Source organism: Amia ocellicauda, chromosome 14 (assembly GCF_036373705.1).
Source record: "Amia ocellicauda isolate fAmiCal2 chromosome 14, fAmiCal2.hap1, whole genome shotgun sequence".
In the NCBI taxonomy this organism is placed as follows: domain Eukaryota; kingdom Metazoa; phylum Chordata; class Actinopteri; order Amiiformes; family Amiidae; genus Amia; species Amia ocellicauda.
In genome coordinates, this window is record NC_089863.1 from 25,201,436 (window position 1) to 25,208,416 (window position 6,981).

The 6,981-nt window shown below is 34.8% G+C and overlaps 2 non-coding genes across 2 annotated transcripts; both read left to right on the forward strand.

Annotated features, from left to right (window-relative positions):
• Positions 1-3,411: 3,411 nt before the first annotated feature.
• trnar-ucg (transfer RNA arginine (anticodon UCG)) lies at positions 3,412-3,484 on the forward strand. The gene has a single exon. It is a non-coding gene; the product is annotated as a tRNA-Arg (tRNA).
• A 3,402-nt stretch (positions 3,485-6,886) lies between these two features.
• Positions 6,887-6,959, forward strand: trnar-ucg (transfer RNA arginine (anticodon UCG)). Its single transcript has one exon. It is a non-coding gene; the product is annotated as a tRNA-Arg (tRNA).
• The last annotated feature ends 22 nt before the right edge of the window (positions 6,960-6,981 follow it).

Sequence of the window (6,981 nt, forward strand, 5' to 3'; positions counted from 1 at the left end):
TCTTATATGTTACGATGACGAAGTTGTGTCTCTCTCCTTTCTGGAGACGTTTTGAAGGGCCACTTGGTGTTCTAATGTTGCAGACAGCAGTGCTATGTTTGATAACCCTACCACAAACAGGTGATGCCCTGCACCCTGTATAGGGGTTATTCTTCACCAGCAAAATAATCCTTCTGTCTTCTGCCACAGTTGTTTTCCGTTGCCTTTTGGTGTCCTGAGCTCACCAGTGCGTTATTTCTTTTGAAGAAGTTGCCAAATAGTAGATTTTTCCACAGCCAATGTTTTTGCTATCTCTCTGACCGGTTTGTTTTGATTTCTAAGGCAAAACTGAAGACAAAACGCCACAAGAACAAAGAGGCACTACTAAAGACAGCTGAAGGCCTTGCAGAGCATCACCAGGGACTAAACCCAGCATCTGGTGATGGCTATGGGTTCCACACTTCAACATTCATTGACTGCAAAGGATCTGCAACCAAGTATTGAAACTAACAATTTAATTCAGGATTATGTTACTTTGTCCAAATACTTTTGAGCACCTAAAATTGGGGGGACACATATAGAAATGGATGTTAGTACCCTCAAATTAAAGATGAAACACTACACTTAAAGAATATCTGGATTGTTTCCTTTGAAATCCATTGTGGTGTTGTACAGATCCAAAATGATGACAATTGTGTCACTGTCCAAATATTCATGGATCTAATTGTAGGTATGTTTTTCTTTTAAAATAGATTTTCTTTGTCTTTTAATGTTTATTCTTTTAAATGTACAATCAGTATCCTGTATTATGTTTTGTACTTAATCTATGTTACCTTCAGTCCTTTGCTGTAAATGCTTTGGCAATACTTGCATAACCTCGCCATGCCAATACAGCCCTTCTGAATTAGAATTTGACAAAACCGTATTCAATTATAATAATATTTGTTGTCAATGTAAATATATGACAAAATAAACCATTACTGTTACTATGATTATGATGCAGCTGTGTTGATTATTATTCTGGACTGACAACTGAAAGGTTGTTGGTTCAAAATCCTGTGTAGAGCACACTTTTACCAGATTGGGCGTTTTGCTCCATATTACCCAGTGAGACCATGCTAATATAATTTGCGTAACACACCGTACATATTGGGACAATGTAATAATTTCAGGCTAGTTGGTCATTAAGAAAAAGTGAAATAAAACGTACAGCCCTTTACATACATTAAAAATACTAGTATTATTATTGTTATAATCAAGCCTAATGATAACAAATAATAAGCGGAGGAAAATAAACTAATGTGTGTAAGTAATTACAGTACTGTATCTACATGTGCCAGTGAGCATGCATGATGAATTAAAACAGACATAAATTAACAAACTGTAGCTTATCTAATAATGACATAAACACCATACCGGTGTCTATTATTATTATTATTATTATTATTATTATTATTATTATTATTATTATTACTGTGATTATTATGATGATGATGATGATGATTATTATTATTATTATTATTATTATTATTATTATTATTATTATTATTATTATTACTACTGTGATTATTATTATGATGATGAGTATTATTATTATACCAGACAGGTATGAGATGGCTTATCAATGTAGTACACCAAGTAAAAAAAAGGTTCAACAACATATATAATTTGTTTACGGAAAATTAATATATTTTCAAATAGTAGCGTAATATTCATCGTGGTACTCATCTGAAACTGAAAACAAAAAACAACATATCTTTATATAAAGCATAACATGCTTACATGAAGTGTAAGAGGAACTGGCTGTGTTGTAATCCGGTCGTTTTTATTTTACTCCTGGAATTGCAAAGTCTTCTTGCAATTCCTTAGGTGTGTTTTTTTTTCCACGAGACCATTTTGTAACTAATTCTGTATCCTCCTCCATGTTCAAGAATAGGTCGTACAGAAGTAGAAAGTGTCAACACGTGTGGAAAGTCAATGAATGAGTCTACAGCATGCATGTCATGTAAATAGACTACAAACAAATTGGCGATTTTACTAAAGCTTAATGGAAGACATCATGTTACATGTAGCTTTATTGCTAACCGTGAAAAATAAACGTCATTTCCATAACATTTCCACAAACTTCAGGAAGGAGTATTTCATTTATGTGTAGAAACGTACGCTTCTTATAAATGTATTAGCAACAGGGAAATGGAAATAAGTTAGCATTCCTTATGTTTTGACAACCGGGAAACAAAGAAGAAACAATTCCTTGTTCTCTGAGAACTAAAAACTGAAATAAGTAACCATTCCTTATTTTCTGAGTTCCAGGAATCAAACAAGGAATAAGTAGCCATTGCTTGTTTCTTCATGAGTCTAGAAACAGAAAAAAATACTTATTTCATTAAGAAAACAGGCAAACTGAAAAAGTAACCAACAACAAAACGTAGCAATCAGTAACCATCACTGTATTTGGAAAATTGGGAAACAGAAATAAGGAATAAGTAACCATTTCTTATTTTTTGGGAAACCGTGTTTCAGAAATAATAAACTATGTACATGTTCTTTGTTGAAAATCTGAAACCAGGAATAAGTGTCTATTACTTATTTCGTGTAAAACAGGGACAAATATAAAAAATTGTAATCATTACTTATTGAAAGAAAATGGAAATAAGGAATGAGAAACCATTACTTATTGATCAAAAGACATCAATCAGACATAAAACACAAGTAAACATTAACAAGAAATATGTATCCATAATTAATTTATTGAGAAATCTTGAAAAAAAATGAAATATTGAATCATTACTTATTTTGAGATATCACAAATAAGTAACACTTAAGCATTACTTAATTTTTGAAACGTAAGCAATAAGAAATAAGGAATTAGTAACCATTACTCATTTTTTTAACAAATAAGGAATAAGGAATCAACTTCACGGAGGTGTCTGATAAGCTGACAATGCGTTGATCTTGGACGTGAGCCTCCGCGTCTGCAGCCTACAGCAAAAAAAGGGAGCCGCACTGCCGAGACTGGCACACAAATGCCTGGAGACTGGAGAATGCGGGCATCAATCCCGCTACCTCTCACATGCTAAGCGAGCACTCTACCACCTGAGCTGATTCCCCTGCCCTCAGATGTAAAGCCCACTTCTTCAGTCTTTACATGGAACGTCGAGAGTAAGTTCGTTCCTGTGCTTCAGGCAAGCTTGCATCCAACTGTGGACAACTTACTTTCCACTGTGACAGCCACTATGCCACAATACAAAAAGGATTGTCAGGAGCAAAACTTTCAAACTGACAGAAAACTTCAAGGCCTGTCGTGTGACTTGATTTACATGAGCTACAGAAATGTTCTTGAACATATGTATATAACTAAGGATTCATTGAGGTCGGCGTAGCGCATTCGCCTTTCTGAAACATGAAGGGCCAGGGCTCTCCCTTGTTGACGACTGCGTGGCCTAATGGATAAGGCGTCTGACTTCGGATCAGAAGATTGAGGGTTCGAGTCCCTTCGTGGTCGTCTTATATGTTACGATGACGAAGTTGTGTCTCTCTCCTTTCTGGAGACGTTTAGAAGGGCCACTTGTTGTTCTAATGTTGCAGACAGCAGTGCTATGTTTGATAACCCAACCACAAACAGGTGATGCCCTGCACCCTGTATAGGGGTTATTCTTCACCAGCGAAATAATCCTTCTGTCTTCTGCCACAGTTGTTTTCCATTGCCATTTGGTGTCCTGAGCTCACCAGTGCGTTATTTCTTTTGAAGAAGTTGCCAAATAGTAGATTTTTCCACAGCTAATGTTTTTGCTATCTCTCTGACCGGTTTGTTTTGATTTCTAAGGCAAAACTGAAGACAAAACGCCACAAGAACAAAGAGGCACTACTAAAGACAGCTGAAGGCCTTGCAGAGCATCACCAGGGACTAAACCCAGCATCTGGTGATGGCTATGGGTTCCACACTTCAACATTCATTGACTGCAAAGGATCTGCAACCAAGTATTGAAACTAACAATTTAATTCAGGATTATGTTACTTTGTCCAAATACTTTTGAGCACCTAAAATTGGGGGGACACATATAGAAATGGATGTTAGTACCCTCAAATTAAAGATGAAAGACTACACTTAAAGAATATCTGGATTGTTTCCTTTGAAATCCATTGTGGTGCTGTACAGATCCAAAATGATGACAATTGTGTCACTGTCCAAATATTCATGGATCTAATTGTAGGTATGTTTTTCTTTTAAAATAGATTTTCTTTGTCTTTTAATGTTTATTCTTTTAAATGTACAATCAGTATCCTGTATTATGTTTTGTACTTAATCTATGTTACCTTCAGTCCTTTGCTGTAAATGCTTTGGCAATACTTGCATAACCTCGCCATGCCAATACAGCCCTTCTGAATTAGAATTTGACAAAACCGTATTCAATTATAATAATATTTGTTGTCAATGTAAATATATGACAAAATAAACCATTACTGTTACTATGATTATGATGCAGCTGTGTTGATTATTATTCTGGACTGACAACTGAAAGGTTGTTGGTTCAAAATCCTGTGTAGAGCACACTTTTACCAGATTGGGCGTGTTGCTCCATATTACCCAGTGAGACCATGCTAATATAATTTGCGTAACACACCGTACATATTGGGACAATGTAATAATTTCAGGCTAGTTGGTCATTAAGAAAAAGTGAAATAAAACGTACAGCCCTTTACATATATTAAAAATACTAGTATTATTATTGTTATAATCAAGCCTAATGATAACAAATAATAAGCGGAGGAAAATAAACTAATGTGTGTAAGTAATTACAGTACTGTATCTACATGTGCCAGTGAGCATGCATGATGAATTAAAACAGACATAAATTAACAAACTGTAGCTTATCTAATAATGACATAAACATCATACCGGTGTCTAGTATTATTATTATTATTATTATTATTATTATTATTATTATTATTAATATTACTGTGATTATTATGATGATGATGATGAGGATGATTATTATTATTATTATTATTATTATTATTATTATTATTACTACTGTGATTATTATTATGATGATGAGTATTATTATTATACCAGACAGGTATGAGATGGCTTATCAATGTAGTACACCAAGTAAAAAAAAGGTTCAACAACATATATAATTTGTTTACGGAAAATTAATATATTTTCAAATAGTAGCGTAATATTCATCGTGGTACTCATCTGAAACTGAAAACAAAAAACAACATATCTTTATATAAAGCATAACATGCTTACATGAAGTGTAAGAGGAACTGGCTGTGTTGTAATCCGGTCGTTTTTATTTTACTCCTGGAATTGCAAAGTCTTCTTGCAATTCCTTAGGTGTGTTTTTTTTTCCACGAGACCATTTTGTAACTAATTCTGTATCCTCCTCCATGTTCAAGAATAGGTCGTACAGAAGTAGAAAGTGTCAACACGTGTGGAAAGTCAATGAATGAGTCTACAGCATGCATGTCATGTAAATAGACTACAAACAAATTGGCGATTTTACTAAAGCTTAATGGAAGACATCATGTTACATGTAGCTTTATTGCTAACCGTGAAAAATAAACGTCATTTCCATAACATTTCCACAAACTTCAGGAAGGAGTATTTCATTTATGTGTAGAAACGTACGCTTCTTATAAATGTATTAGCAACAGGGAAATGGAAATAAGTTAGCATTCCTTATGTTTTGACAACCGGGAAACAAAGAAGAAACAATTCCTTGTTTTCTGAGAACTAAAAACTGAAATAAGTAACCATTCCTTATTTTCTGAGTTCCAGGAATCAAACAAGGAATAAGTAGCCATTGCTTGTTTCTTCATGAGTCTAGAAACAGAAAAAAATACTTATTTCATTAAGAAAACAGGCAAACTGAAAAAGTAACCAACAACAAAACGTAGCAATCAGTAACCATCACTGTATTTGGAAAATTGGGAAACAGAAATAAGGAATAAGTAACCATTTCTTATTTTTTGGGAAACCGTGTTTCAGAAATAATAAACTATGTACATGTTCTTTGTTGAAAATCTGAAACCAGGAATAAGTGTCTATTACTTATTTCGTGTAAAACAGGGACAAATATAAAAAATTGTAATCATTACTTATTAAAAGAAAATGGAAATAAGGAATGAGAAACCATTACTTATTGATCAAAAGACATCAATCAGACATAAAACACAAGTAAACATTAACAAGAAATATGTATCCATAATTCATTTATTGAGAAATCTTGAAAAAAAATGAAATATTGAATCATTACTTATTTTGAGAAATCACAAATAAGTAACACGTAAGCATTACTTAATTTTTGAAACGTAAGCAATAAGAAATAAGGAATTAGTAACCATTACTCATTTTTTTAATAAATAAGGAATAAGGAATCAACTTCACGGAGGTGTCTGATAAGCTGACAATGCGTTGATCTTGGACGTGAGCCTCCGCGTCTGCAGCCTACAGCAAAAAAAGTGAGCTGCATTGCCTAGACTGGCACACAAATGCCTGGAGACTGGAGAATGCGGGCATCAATCCCGCTACCTCTCACATGCTAAGCGAGCACTCTACCACCTGAGCTAATTCCCCTGCCCTCAGATGTAAAGCCCACTTCTTCAGTCTTTACATGGAACGTCGAGAGTAAGTTCGTTCCTGTGCTTCAGGCAAGCTTGCATCCAACTGTGGACAACTTACTTTCCACTGTGACAGCCACTATGCCACAATACAAAAAGGATTGTCAGGAGCAAAACTTTCAAACTGACAGAAAACTTCAAGGCCTGTCGTGTGACTTGATTTACATGAGCTACAGAAATGTTCTTGAACATATGTATATAACTAAGGATTCATTGAGGTCGGCGTAGCGCATTCGCCTTTCTGAAACATGAAGGGCCAGGGCTCTCCCTTGTTGATGACTGCGTGGCCTAATGGATAAGGCGTCTGACTTCGGATCAGAAGATTGAGGGTTCGAGTCCCTTCGTGGTCGTCTTATATGTTACGATGACGAA